Here is a 16,280-nt window from a genome sequence, read left to right as displayed (position 1 = left end):
CATTATAAAGAGGAGGGGTAACAGCCTGCATGGGGCATTATAAGGTGGGGAACAGCCTGCATGGGGCATTATAAAGAGGGGGGGGCATCCTGCATGGGGCATTATAAAGAGGAGGGGTGACAGCCTGCATGGGGCATTATAAGGGGGGGACAGCCTGTATGGGGCATTATGTGGGGGGTAACAGCCTGCATGCAGCATTGTATGGGGGCCAGTATCCTGTATGGAGCGTTATAAGGGGACCGGTATCCTGTATGGAGCGTTATATGGGGGCCAGTATCCTGTATGTAGTTTTATAAGGGGACCAGTATCCTGTATGGAGCGTTATATGGGGGCCAGTATCCTGTATGGAGCTTTATAAGGGGACCAGTATCCTGTATGGAGCGTTATAAGGGGACCGGTATCCTGTATGGAGCGTTATATGGGGGCCAGTATCCTGTATGTAGTTTTATAAGGGGACCAGTATCCTGTATGGAGCGTTATATGGGGGCCAGTATCCTGTATGGAGCTTTATAAGGGGACCAGTATCCTGTATGGAGCGTTATATAGGGGCCAGTATTCTGTATGGAGCCTTATATGGGGGCCAGTATTCCGTATGGAGCCTTATATGGAAGCCAGTATTCCGTATGGAGCCTTATATGGGGGCCAGTATTCCATATGGGGGCCAGTATTCCGTATGGAGCCTTATATGGGGGCCAGTATTCCGTATGGAGCCTTATATGGGGGCCAGTATTCCGTATGGAGCCTTATAGCATTATAAGGGGGGGACAGCCTGTATGGGGCATTATGTGGGGGGTAACAGCCTGCATGCAGCATTGTATGGGGGCCAGTATCCTGTATGGAGCGTTATAAGGGGACCAGTATCCTGTATGGAGCGTTATATGGGGGCCAGTATCCTGTATGGAGCTTTATAAGGGGACCAGTATCCTGTATGGAGCATTATATGGGGGCCAGTATTCCGTATGGAGCCTTATATGGGGGCCAGTATTCCGCATGGAGCCTTATATGGGGGTCAGTATTCCGCATGGAGCCTTATATGGGGGTCAGTATTCCGCATGGAGCCTTATATGGGGGTCAGTATTCCGCATGGAGCCTTATATGGGGGTCAGTATTCCGCATGGAGCCTTATATGGGGGTCAGTATTCCGCATGGGGCCTTATATGGGGGCCAGTATTCCTTATGGGGCCTTATATGGGGGCCAGTATTCCGTATGAAGCGTTATATGGGGGCCAGTATTCCGTATGGAGCCTTATATGGGGGCCAGTATTCTGTGTGGAGCGATTCACCGGTTTCTGAGCTATTGTGGAATTTACAATAGATATCACTCATGTAATGTAAGAAGTGAAATCTTTGCATTGTACTATATATATATATATATATATATATATATATATATATATATATATATTTCTCCGCCGTATCTTTGCATCATGAATCGTGGTATGTGTTAAAGGGGCCCACTGAGACTCTTTCGCCCGGGGCCCAGAAAAACCTGGAGCCGGCCCTGGATGGGAGCAATTACTGCTGAGGAAAGCATCTGCTGAAGTTCTGATTTTAGAACCCTCTGGAGGTTTGCAGATGGGAGAGATATTACTTCCAGTCTCTGAGGGGGAAAGGAGGAAAATTCTATTTTTATTCCCGTCTTGACCAAGTCTAGGATTTTGTGGTTTGATGTTATTCTCCGCCATTGCTTGAAGAATCCTGAGATTCTGCCCCCCACTTGTCTGGCGTCATTGCCTATCAGAACGTTGGGATTGAACAGTGCTTTTACCTCTTCCCTCTTTGGGGTAGCTCCAGCGACCCAATTTACCCCTACCTCTGTATGAGGGATTTTGTGTTTGAGGGGGCGAAATGGCTTCTTTTTGGGTGTTTTTGGTTCTGGGAGAGATTTCTTTTTATCGGATACTTTCTCCAGTAAATTGTCCAGTACTGGACCAAACACGTATTCCCCCTTGAAGAGAATGGAGCATAATTTGGTTTTAGATAGGATGTCACCACTCCACATCTTTAACCATAGTGCCCTTTTTGCGGTATTGGAGAGAACCAAAGTTCTTGCTGCAATCCAGACAGATGCTGCAGAAGCGTCCGCCAGGAATCCCCCTGCCCTTTGTAAGAGGGGCAGTGAGGCCAGAAGATCTTCTCTTGGGGTACCACCCTGGATATGATCCTCTGATAAAACCAGCGGAAAAGGGTTTTTGTGACGCAGGTGGAAGCAATGTTCCTTCTTAGGGCGGCAGCTGAAGTCTCCTATGACTTTCTTAGTACACTATCCATTTTACGGTCAAGAGTATCCTTAAGCTGAGAAGAGTCTTCAAAGGGTAGGGTAGTCTTTTTTGCTACTCTGGCCACCTGAATGTCGACTTTAGGTATTTCTGTCCAGCATTTAGAGATGTCCTCATCTAAGGGGAAGCGATTAGTGTTGAGCGAGTATGTTCTGTCCGAGTATGCTCGGGCCGAGCTCAGAGTATTTATAGCTGCTCGTTGATGTGTTTGAATCGCTCCCATGTGCATGATTTGCAACTGTTTGACAGTTTTATTACATGTGAGGAATGTGTAAGAAATAGACATTCCTCATACGTAATAAAACTGTCAAACAGTTGCAAATCATGCACACGGGAGCGATTCAAACACATCACTGAGCAGCTATAAATACTCGGAGCTCGGCCCGAGCATACTCGGCGAAAGGGTTAATAGAACATACTCGCTCAACACTAGAAGCGATCCTTTAGATCAGATGGGATGTTCAGCTTCCTTTCTGGAAATTCCCATTCAGCCAGAATTAAATTCTGGACATTGTCATGAATGGGGAACACCATTTTCTTCCTTGATCTTAATCCCACAAACATCTCGTCTTGGACCGTGCGTGACGTCTTTTCCTCTTCTACTCCCATTGCGTTTCTGACAGCAAGTAAAAGTTCCTCCATGTCATCAGAGGAGAAGAAAAATTTCCTATCCTCCTGATCAGTATTATAGCCTGGAGTGACTTCGCCTTCCTCCAATCATTCCTCTGGGGCTGAATTTTCTGCCTCCGAGTCTGAGGTATCTTCTGGGGCGTATTTCCTCTTTTTGAATACTGAGGGACCCCCAGAAAAAGATTGTGAGAAGGTGGCCAAGGACAACTGGATCTCCTGGCGCACCATTCCTCTGACTTCATCCATTAAGGAGGGCTGCTCCTCATGGATAAATTTTCTCCGTACACAGCTAACATACAGCCTTTTTGTGGGCGAATGGGAGCTTCTTACTACAAATGGCACACTTGCGACTTGCAGGTTTTTCTTTTGATTTTGGTTCAGGATCCTTGTCAAGCTAGAACAAACAAGGGGAAGACATAAGAACGGATCCTGCACCAAGAGGGACCTACCCTTACCTGACATACTCAATGGGCCAGGGATTGCACTGGGCTCTGCAGATGCAGCTTTAGGGGTAGACCCAACCATCATTAGAACCTCAGTCCTACCTTATGGTGTCTTCCATCTGGGTCCTTTTGTACAGGAAACTGAGATCCAGCACCTTTCTCATCCAATAGGAGGAGGCCCCCCTCTCCTGACGTCAGGTCCAGCCAATCTGTTCTTTTTTGAATTTTCAAACTTCACTCCAAAATGGTGGTGCGTTCCACCGTGGAACGCAACCGGAAGGGACGTTGCACCCATTGCAATGTCCGGTGCGCGCCACTTCCCCTGTGCGTTCTATGCTGCTGGAGAGGCTCCGGAGGAGAGCGGTATGTAGGTAGAGGGGTGGGAACATGTGTAACTGGCTGGGGAGCTACGGGAGGCCGCCAGCCATCTCTTCTCACCATCCAGCGTTGCAAAAGCACCGGAGGATGGTGCGATCCCGCCAGGAAGCAGGAGCAGCAGCATGGAGGAAGACACGGGGTGATCGGTCCACGGCTGCCCGGCTAAGGTATGTGAACTGGAGAAGCTAATCGCCGGCCACAGCCCTCAAAAGGAAACCTCTTCATCCCTTTAGGGACAGGAAAAAGCAGGAAAAAGCAGCTTTTAATTTGCATAAAAATTGCAGCAAAAAAGCAACATATGAATATAGCTCAGTTGGAGGTTGTTTAAAACATCTTGGAAAACTAACCACAGATCTTCTGTGGATGTAGTGTTTCAGAAATCCCTCTGACTCTTCATTTAATTGCAGACAGACTCGATGATGTGGATGATGTCGGGGCAATATAATCACTTCCAGAACTGCTGGTTATCCTTTATGTTGAAGAACGTTCTTAATGACATTGGCTGTATAGTTGGTTTCATTGTCCCGCTGCAGAACAAATTTGGAACCAGAAGCCACCCTGATGGTATTGCATCATGGCACCAAGAAATACCCCAGCACAGTCAATAAGTTACATTTTACAATGGACACTTCATTGTCAAAAGTGCATACCTGGATAAATTATTCCAAAACATTGTCCATTAATGATGAAGCTGCTTCTCTTGGTTAGAGAAATGATTTTCACTACATACTCAGGGCTGCCACGAGGAATATCAGGGCACCATACTGGCAAAATTTTTGGGCCCCCTTGAGACTCCACCCAGTCTCCACCTCAGCTCTGCCTCGATCCCTAAACCTTCCACAGTCCCACTGCCCACTCTTGGAAAAAACTCCACTTCTGCAATCACACATTAACAGTTCCCATCGAACACCATATCACATACATAGCCATCAGCTTTTGTTTTGGACAAAAGATTTTTTCAGCCTGCCATCATGACAAGGTAGGCTCTTTTGGTCAGGCCCTACTGTAACCAATTAAACATTTCTTAAAATATCCAATACTCTTTTTAGATATATTTATTTATTTTTCTTTAAGGGAATATGTCACATACATTTTTTAAAATTACCAATAATACCACATACAAGAGAGAAATACCACCACACCATGACCAGACCACATATTACAACCACATAGTGACTGAATAATACCACAAACAGGGACCAAATACTGCCACATGACCAGACCACATATTACCACCACATAGTGACGGAATAATACCACATACAGTGACAAAACACCACACCATGACCAGACCACATAATACCATCACATAGTGACTGAATAATACCATGTACAAGGGACAAATACTGCCTCTCCGTTACCAGACCACATATTACCACCACATAGTGACCGAATACTACAACACTGATCATTAATAAAAAAACACAATACTAATACTACCTTAAATGCCATTATACACAGGAGCTCTGTACACAGTATACAGTGTATAGTGTAAGTGTACAGGTAATACAGTGATCACTAGTGACATTATACACAGGAGCTCTGTATATAGTGTCAGTGTACAGGCAATACAGTCATCATCAGTGACATTATATAAAGGAGCTCTGTATATAGTGTTAGTGTACAGGTATTGTGGCACCCCAGGGGTCTGGTTTCCACAGTAATAGCAGTATTACGTCTGTGAGCAGGTGGGAGGTCTCCTGGGCAGGATTCCTAAGCATGCCACACCTCCTGCCCAGTCCTGGGAGGGGAAGAACTTCCCCTACATAAACTGGGGCTGAGGCAGGGTTAGAGAGAGGAGTTCCAGACAGAGACGGAGTCTGGTCTGGACACGCAGAAACAGGGACAGATAGACATCAGGAGCTCTGTAGGAGCCAAGGAGAAGCGCCAGGGGCTGGAGCTGTGCAGAGCTCGCCCTGGGAGAAGGTACTAAAACCGGACACAGGAGTCCGAGGCTGTGGGGACTAAGATATACCCAGCAGCAGAATCCATCCGGCAGGGGATTCCAGGTCCTCTGGCCATAAAAGCCCGGAGGCTCAGTCACAACGAAGGGACCAGCACCGCCATCCCGGAGCGGAGGCTAACAGGAGGCCCCAGGTCACCAGCCATACGGGTGAGCACCACACGGTATACCCAGGGACGTGGGCTACTTGTAACCGCCGAAAGCAGGGTAGCCAGGAAGGGTACAGACTAACGGGAAGGCCTACAACTCCACCTGGCCAGGGGAACTCCGGCTTACTCGCAGACTAACCAGGCCCCAACTACTAGCCAGTACTCCCGGGGGAATTTGCCTTGTACCATCAGTAAAGGCCCTGAACTGTACCCTCGCGTCTCCGTGCTTCCTTGTCGCACCGTTAGTGCTGGGACATCCACACCATCACTCCCAACATCACCCACATCCGCTGCCCTGAGGCCATACCTCTCCCGTTGGGGGTTATATCAACATTGCTGCACACCTATACCACCGGCCTCAGCGGTCTGCCCTGCAGCGGCGGTTTCATAACCGCATTCAACGGGTGGCGTAGTCGGACACTAATACCATCATACCAATAACTGCCACTTAGTTTGACCACCCTGGGCGCGGACCGGGTCACCGCCACACGAAGACTACTACCCCCATCGGATCCGGCTCCGGGTATCCTCCGCGCGCACGCGCGCCGCACTACAGCACTGGCCCAGGGGGTGAGTCAGTATTACATTGACTTACCGGTGACTTCTCTAGTTGAAATCCTTCATCTTCGCTTTTCTTCATCCAGCGCAGACCGCCATTACTTCTTTCAGCCAGGACTCGTCTTTTCATAAAATAGCACAGTTATCTAGAGCACCGCTTCCAGAGCAAATTCCCGAAACTTCTACTCTACTCAGCTGAATATACACGTGCTTCCACCATTAATATAATTAGTTGTTATGCAACCCACCATTTCAAATATAAATTGTAATCCACCACTGCTCCCCCAACTAACTATAAATAGCTACTTTCCCCACACAATAAGTATATAAATTAATTAGCACCTGTACTCTTTCCCCCAATACATTACCAGTCACACTCCTGCATCCTTAACGCCCCCCACTTTTTACCTTCTGCTTCCCCAATTCATTATATTTACATGCCCCCCACCACAATTCATGTCATGTCCTCTCTCTCTTCCACCCCCACCCTCAATTCATCATCATTTGCTTTCCCCCACCCCCAATTCATCATTATTGGGCTCCCCCATCTCAATACATAGTCATTCACTCTTGCCTACCCTCAATTTATCATCATCCACCCCAAGCCCATTTAATTAATTTATATATTTCACACTTACCTCTCACGATCCCCTGCAGGAACAGCTCGCTCCACTCCTGGTGAGTGGCGCGTGTACGTGCAGTCACCCACGCGTCACAAAAGAGGGGTAGGGACTCTGCAGCACCAGGAAGGCTCTTTGCGCCAAGATATGCGCCACGCATGATACTTTTTTCATACCCTGGAGCACAGTGAACAGAGGCACAAGAGGGGAGGGGGCGGACTGGGTCCGTGCACCACTTCTGTACTTCTGCTCACTGGGCCCAATACAGCAGTAAGGGCAGTAATGCTCTGATGGCGGCCCTATACATACTGCATGGCATGATTGCAGGGATTTTCATCCACACAGCCATAGGATCATTATACAGGTTGGATAGTGAGGAGGATGATCATGTCAGTATTAAGATTTAACTAGACTGTAACTGACAATGGAAAATGGCCTGAATTTCATACCACCTTCACTAAACTGCACAACTGGCACAACAAATTTTGACTGGAAAGGTTCTTTAAGTGTACACCAAATCCAGGTTTATTCGACAGCCTGCCAAGTAATGAAATGCAATTCACTCCATCGAATGGTGTTTGCAGTGCTCCAGGAGTCAATCATGGTGTACTTTACATCCAACTAGTCTCATATATGGCTTTTTCATTACAGAATACAAAAAGCTAGGTTCCTAATGAGGCTATTTTAGAGGTTTTGCTGCCATAACCAATATGGCACTTGTTTGGCAAACAATCCTGGAATCATACTCCTATGGAACGTTATTGGCACAAAATTCTACAGCAGCTACATAAAATCACAACATACACAAATTTTATTTTGACACCAGTGTAGATTTCTCTCAAAGGATACAATTCAGGCAGAAAAAAATTTGGCTATTTATGTCTTGTAAGTGGGTTAAAGCACAATGAAAATAAAAAAAATAAAAAATACCTCTGCTTAAGATGGAGCTCGTGCAGAAATTGCCATAGCAACTAACTAATAGATACTTTTCTGGGCAGCCAGATACAGTCCCTGGCTTCAATCGTGCGCGTTGAAGGACATTGTCTCTTACTTGTCATTATCCGCTGCTTGGAAAACATGGTACAAAATTAAAGCACCCTCAATAAATTCTTCTGCGTTCTTGCTCTTTACGCCAATGAACAGAAGACAGCGCTTCTACAGCTTGAAGAAGCTTCATAATGACCTAAGGGAGTCCTAGTCTTCAGTATATAAGCTTGGTTTGTAATTTATTTTTAATCACTATATATGGTTTATGCTGAAGTGAGAGTGCATAATGGAAACCTGCAGGGATTGCCTAAAAGAGCTAACACAAGGCGGCACTACATGAAAGCTCTGCTTTGCATACCATGCAGAAATGTCCACTGTGAATCTTGAGCGGAGATCAGTATGCACTTTATCATTTGCATGTTCTCTTTTAAATTTTTTTTTTTTTTTTTAAGTGCTTCTTCCTCTCTGCTATCTAGTATTTAAAGAAATCCGGCCACCAGGTTTTCCCAATATAAAGTACAGTCACCTTGTTTAAAGCGAACCAGTCACCAGGTTTGGTCGATATGAGATACGGCCAGCGTCTTTTTGCCCTCATATACAGCATTCTATAATGTTGTATATAAGCCCCTGATCTGACCTGCAGGAGAAGAAAAAGATCTTTTCTTATACTCACCTGGGGGGAGGGGGGACGGTCCAGTCCAAGGGGTGTCGCTCGTCCTGGTCCAGTGCCTCCCTTCTTCTGATGCCATCCTCCTTCTCGTTTCGTGTGGATGACGCATCCCTACGTCATCCACACAGTCTCCCCGGCATTGCGCTTATGCACGACAGGGCAGAGAAGTACGCCTGCACAGAAGCGCAATGCCCATCCTTCATCCCTGCTTCATGTGGATGACGTGTCCCATGGCACAGTGTTTCCCAATCGCGCTCTTGCATAGGCTTACTTCTCTCTTCCCTGCTAAGGGCAAAGCAAAATACTTACTTCAGTGCGAATTGGGGACTTACATACAGTATACTAGAATGCTCTAAAAGAGGTTTTAAAAAAGGTAGTGGCCATACTTTATATTGGGAAAACCTGGTGACAGGTTCCTTTTAAAAGGGGATGTTATGGGTCATCACAAAATGCCATTAGTTTTTTTGTGCTAAATGGTTCTTAGGAGCGGGTGTGAGGTTGGAGGAGGCAGAGTTGTCAATTCTTTTGTTCATTTGATATGACATCTATATTAAACAAAATAAAAAGTAAAAAATAAATTAGTAATCTCCCTGTCCTTTCAGGAAGAGTTTACAGCAGGCTCCCTACCTTCAGAGGCAAGATTACAATTACAGGTGAAACCTCTTTACAGTTATAATACACAATCCAGAAATTATAATTCAGCACCACCAGGCCCCTCTTCCTTCCCAATGACTTTTCACATGCTCATTAGATGTTTAAATAGAAAAGATAAGATCTGAGTCTATTACTACTAAAGAGCATGTAGATTTCCTGAAACAGGAAGTATGAGTCCCTTTTACAGGGGTTGCGCCACTGTAAAGAATACATTTAACTAAGCAGAAAAAGTGGAAATAAATGGTTTTGCAATTTATAGTTATTAAAAATTATGCTCCATTCAAAAAAATAAGCTTTCATCTGCTGAAGTATGACCCCTGGCGTTATTGCATTCCATCCTCCCAGTGGCCGAGCATGCGCAGTTCCTGTCATCATAAGAGTTCTCCCCCCCAACTCCCCACCCCCAGTGTGCACAACATATGCGCTCACTTCAAGCAGGTCTGACAGCGCATGGAGCAGATTGCTGAGAAGCACGGAAGCGTGTCAGTGATTCTTCTCCCTGCGCTCACACAGCTCTGACCTTTGATTGAGATCGTTCTGCTTCACAGACCTGTGTGAGCGCGATTGCCGACAGACGCTTCCCGCGCTCACACAGGTCTGTGAAACAGAACAATCTCACCCTGCCAACAATTGTCATGAAAACTTGTCAGACCTTGCAGCCCACATGGCAGGAACATGCTCTCCCAAGCGGTCGGACTACACTGATGAAGGCCATTTTGGCTGAAATGTTTGTTGTTTTCCTGGACTGTATTAAAATTTTGGTTTCTAAGTAGCTATATTGAGCGCCGAGGCTTTTCTCATATACAGTGAAGGAAATAATTATTTGATCCCTTGCTGTTTTTGTAAGTTTGCCCACTGACAAAGTAGGTTAATTTTAACAATGAGAGATAGAATATTCCCAAAAAAAAAAAAAAAAAAAATCAAGAAAAAAATCACATTGTATAAATTAGACAAATTTAATTTCATTTTGCAGTGAGAAATAAGTATTTGTTCCCCTACAAACCATTATGAGTTCTGGCTCCTACATATCAGTTAGACACTCCTAATCAACTCGTTACCTGCATTAAAGACAGCTGTCTTACATAGTCACCTGTATAAAAGACCCCTGTCCTCAGACTCAATTAATCAGTCAGACTCTAACCTCTCCAACATGAGCAAGACCAAAGACCGTTCTAAGGATGTCAGGGACAAGGTCATAGACCTGCACAAAGCTGGAATAGGCTACAAAACCATAAGCAAGACGCTGGGTGAGACAGAGACAACTGTTGGTGCAATAGTCAGAAAATGGAATAAATACAAAATGACTGTCAATCGACCGATCTGGGGCACCATGCAAAATCTCACCTCGTGGGGTATCCTTGATCCTGAGGAAGGTGAGATCTCCGCCTAAAACTACACGGGGGGAACTTGTTAATGATCTTAAGACAGCTGGGACCACAGTCACCAAGAAAACCATTGGTAACACATTACGTTTTAAAGGTTTAAAAATCCTGCAGTGCCTGCAAGGTCCCCCTGCTCAAGAAGGCACATGTGCAGGCCTGCCTGAAGTTTGCCAATGTACACCTGGATGATTCTGTGAGTTATTGGGAGATGGTGCTGTGGTCAGATGAGACAAAAACTGAGCTCTTTGGCATTAACTCAACTCGCCATGTTTGGAAGAAGAGATATGCTGCCTATGACCCAAAGAACACCATCCCCACTGTCAAGCATGGAGGTGGAAACATTATGTTTGGGGGTGTTTTGTCTGCTAAGTGCACAGGACTACTTCACCTCATCAATGAGAGAATGGATGGAGCCATGTACGGTAAAATCCTGAGTGACAACCTCCTACCCTCCGCCAGGACATTAAAAATGGGTGGTGGCTGGGTCTTCCAGCAAGACAATGACCCAAAACATACAGCCAAGGCAACAAAGTGGCTCAAAAAAGAAGCACCTTAATCCCATAGAAAACTTATGGGAGAGAGTTGAAGCTCCGAGTTGCCAAGCGACAGCCTCAAAATCTGAATGATTTAGAGATGACCTGCAAAGAGGAGTGGACCAAAATTCCTCCTGAGTCCTGACATGTGGGCAACCCTCATCATCAACTACAAAAAATGTCTGACTGCTGTGCTGCCAACAAGGGTTTTGCCACCAAATATTACGTGTTGTTTTCCAGACGGATCAAATACTTATTTCTCACTGCAAAATGCAAATACATTTATATAATTTATACAATGTGATTTTCTTGATTTTTTGGGGGATATTCTCTCTCAATGTTAAAATTAACCTACCCTTAAAATTATAGACTGTTCATGTCTTGGTCAGTGGGCAAACTAACAAAAACAGCAAGGGATCAAATAATTATTTCCTTCACTGTATGTGTATGCGATTTAGACGTGCAGTATGCTTCTTCTCCCCCCATCCTGCCCGATATGACGATGTCCCTCTGAAGGAGCTGTAAGCTGGAGAAAGCCAGAGGCCCATGTGGCTGGTTGACGTGATGAAATCACAGCCAGATCGCTACAGGTGATTCCAGAAGACAGTGTAGACACTAATTCAAGTGTAAGTGCACTGCATAGTTGAAGAGGGGCTTGGAGGGGGGATAATGAATAGAAGTCTGAACGCGGACAACTTTCCTACCCTTGCCGACCAGCACATTGTCTGTGTTTTTTTTCATACATGTGCAGTTATTCAAATCATTTTTGCCTCTTTTCACAGTACAATTGGCTTTATAGATATAATTTTTCTCCGGGTAAAAAGGTTTAGAAAAATAGGAAATGCATGTTTAATTTTAATGTGTTTTTTATATTGTTTTACAGCTACAAATGATCACTAAAAACATTTCAAATTGTGTTCCCCTTTAAGTAAAAATTATTTTTATAAATAAGACTTTTTTTCTGAGGGGGGCAGGACTAGAAACCACAATTCAAACTGGCAGTGTCTTTTCTTTAGTTTTCTTTTTCATTCATTTCATACTGTGCCCCGCATACGGTATTAAAAGACCTTTTGATGGAGGGGGTGGGTGGTCTCCCTACAACCAAAAATCAAATGATCACTGGGGCTGGAAGCAGCACCAACAGTGCTTTCTCATCTGTATACACAGCTCTTTGTTAAGCGCTGTGTATACAGTGATCCGGAAAGCAGAGATAGTAGTAAACCACCTCTGTTTTTTCTATGAGAAGTCAGGCTGTGTCAGACAGACAGCTTCCTGCTCCTTCACAAGCTGCTTACTCCGCATTGACATTTTAGAACATCAATGCAGAATAAAGCGTGATCTGGCTAAAACAGAACAGGTCAGGATACTGCTCAAAGCTGCACAAAAACTTTGCAACTTATAATGTTCTTACACCAGGTCCTGGGAAACTCACTAACTATTAAAAATATGGGTTAAGCTCGGTGGGACAGGGTATGGCATTTCTACCTGACATTCATTACAATTTATGCCACAAAAGTGGTGTGAATTGTTAGAAATGTACGCCAGCCCCCGTCTTGAGTAACATTTCAGGGGGAGGTGCAGGTCCATTTTAAGATATGCCATATTCATTAAAAGATGCATCTTACACCAGAGCTCGATTCATTAAGTATGGGTAAAGAAACAACAGTCTTAGTGAATCAGAGACTCTGACCAAGTTCCATTGGCTATGCCACAGCTTTCACTGGACTATAGCCAGACATAAGACTAGTCCAGCTCTTTGTCAGGCTGACTTTTCCCAGCGCTGCTCCAGGTAATTGACAGATCTGTTGCCTAGAAAGAGACCTGTCAAACAGCAAGGGCTGTGCCAGACTGGTCTCGTCTCTGCTGCAGCTTGAACCAGGTTCCCTTTAAGGGGGGTTGTTCACTACTCTGACAATCCCTTCTGAATCTCTATGTTTCTCACTTGTAAAATTACAACACTTATGCTCACCTCTGTGAGTGTGGTGTTGGCACTGGCTCCCAGGGATCGCATGACATAACGAGGTGAGTATATTATTAATAAATTGGTTGTCCACTACTTTAACATTAATGACCTATTCTTAGGATAGGTCATCAATGCCTGATCAGTAGGGGTGCCACACCTGACACCCACGCTCATCAGCTGTTCTCGGTGCTGGCAGCTGCTGGAAGTGCTCAGTTATGTAGCTGCTCCATCTACGGATAGTGGCCACAGCTGGGCACTGCACATCCGCCCCCTAGGCCGGCCTTGAGAACAGCTGATTGGAGGGGGGCCAGTGTTGCACCCCCACCGGTCAGACATAGATGACCTATCCTAGGGTTGGGTCACCAATGTTAAAGTAGTGGACAACCTCTATAAATGTTCAATCAAGTGAATCCTTCTAGAATATAAATCCTCTACTACTAAGCTGGCTGTCAGTCAGTGACGGGGTGTGGTTACAGGCATCACTCACTATTCACTGACTGGTGATTGAAGCTGGGCATCTATGACTGAAAGCCAGGAGTTGCTGAAGGAATAAAAAAGTTAATTTTCTCAAGGCAGGCGCAGGATTTCAGAACAATATTAACTTACAGGTTAACTCCATATCTGTAGGTTAATAGCGTTGTTTTTTTTTTTTACAGAACAGGTTCCCTTTAAGAGCCCATCCTGTCCTTTGTCATACTGTTCTCTTCACATAATTCTAGGAAAAGCTAATCTTTATTTTTGCGGTCCATAGATTTGTTCCAGAACTGTACATCTCTTTTGCGTATTTTATAGCAAAGTCGGGCATGTCTGTCCCCAATGTCACTTGTAGTTTTCATCTTGAGACAAACTACACAGATTTACATTATAGAAGGATTCTCTTGATTGAAGACTTAATAAAATACTCATCATGAGAATTTGCTGGTCTTGCTAGATGTTGCGAAGAGCCTTGTTACTTGAGAAACAAACACTGACCATCCACTTTGGCTATGGTACTGCTGAACTCAGCAGTGCATCAAATTGTTGTTTTATCCACTCCTAAAAGTTACTTCTCTCTCTGGTTCTTGCAAATAATATAGTTTTTTCCAGAACTGGGTTCCCAGATACACTGCTTAGTCCTGTTGTACATTGTCTACCATGCAACTGTCTGTGTGCCATCTAGGGAAATAACAGGATTCCCTTTGATTTTGTGCATAGAAGACAACAAGGCAGCTAATCTGCAACCACTAGCTCAGAGAGAACTGAATAATAGTAGAGGCAGAGCCTGCAGACGAGAAAACTGGTGAAATTACACAAGTCATAATAGCCAGAAACAGTTTTTCCAGAATAAGCAGTCCGGTCTGTTTACATGTGGAATATTACTTGAAGTGACAGGTACAATTTAATGCATTATTTTCATAAAATCCCTTGTATTAAACATGAAAGTCTGCACTATAATCACATCATCATGGCTTTATTTCAATTAAAATTTATAATATAAAAGTGCAATTGGTCACTGTTCAAATACTTCTAGAGCCGACTTTTGGAAATGCAAGTGATGGCTTAAAACCATAAAATAAGGTACATCCACCCAAATTAATCATGGACCCATCACAGGCTGCTGTGGAGCTCTCAGGAAGGGATGCAGTGCCATTTTTTGGACACCTGTCTGCTAAGGCCCTTGATGGCTCAGATGACTGGGGATACATTCATGACAGCGAGTGAGTATGCCTGTTTTTTAAGAGGCCATATACCTTCTTTTATATGACAGTACTTAAAGCTCACAACTTTCTGGATATTTATCGTCAGAATTATCTCAACTTTAAAAGAGGTTGTCCACAAATGCACAACCCCAGCTCAATTCAGGAGCAAAATTAAAAACATAGTATATACACACACATTTCCTGCAGCAGTGCCGGTCCAGTGATGTCAGCGCAGTTAGTCCTTGCAGTGATGCAACATTGGGCAGCTGTTCGTCAGCTGCAGCCTTTAGTAATTTTATTAGAGCACACATCTGCCCTAACAAAACATTGATTAGCTGCAGTCGCTGAGCAGACGCTCATTGGCTGTACGTGACACAACAGTGTCACCTTACTGCCGGCAACAGACATTGCTGGATCAGAGCCGTTGCAGAAGCAGAGTATCCACAGTTTTAAATTTGTGGGCAACCCCTTTAAATCCACCATATTTGCAGCAAATGCTCCATAAGAATTTTAAAGGGAGAAAGCAGCAAAAATCAACTCCGCAACTGCCCCGATGAAGATGAACTTCTTGCAAATTTATAGATTCCACAAACAAATTTCCCTTGACACATAGAAGTAACCTAAATTATAGTCTGGAAGTAACAGGCCAATGGTGATACAAAAGCAGTGTTCTCTTCACACAGTAAGGTTATGTTCACACGTTGCTTTTTTATGCAAATTTTAAAGATGCGTTTTACAGTACCAGCTAAATCGAAGATTTCAGAAATCTTATGCACACAGCTTGGTTTTTTTCCTGACCGATTTGAAAAACAGATTCACTTTCTGAAAACTGCAGCATGTCACTCCTTTCAGGGTTTTTGCAGCATTTTTTCACCCATAGAAAGCAATGGGTAAGTGCAAAAACGCAGGTATCAGGTTTTGCTGCGTTTTTGGTGACAAAACCTTAAGGAAGTTGCATCATCTTTTTTGGGTGCTGTAAACTTTATCAGCGTGCACAAGAGACAATAGAAACACAGAAAAAAAACCTTAGTAAAACCTGCTTCTTTACTACCAATGCAGCAAAAAGGCAACGTGTGAACATAACCCAAATCATGAAACTAACTTCAAAAGATTTTCCCCTAATAAAAAAGTGCAGATGTATAAGAGATAAATCCCACCCACTGTTCCACCTTACGAAAATTTGGTTATAAAAAAGGATTATGGTATAGACACATGCTGTGCTAAACGGATAATTCAGACTATGGTTCAGCTCTCTAATGCGCCTTCAGACTGGTGTGCTTGCTCAACAATCTCATTTAAATAGGATTTTTCTAATGGCAAATGCCATCTACTGGCTCCATTTGGCTTCTCTTCAGGCAGGAAACATTTTAACAGGCAGAATAGTGTAATCTA

Source organism: Phyllobates terribilis, unplaced genomic scaffold, assembly GCF_046119375.1.
Source record: "Phyllobates terribilis strain yellow unplaced genomic scaffold, ASM4611937v1 Scaffold_5__5_contigs__length_657084704, whole genome shotgun sequence".
Lineage (NCBI taxonomy): Eukaryota > Metazoa > Chordata > Amphibia > Anura > Dendrobatidae > Phyllobates > Phyllobates terribilis.
Note: the sequence above shows the minus strand (reverse complement) of the source record.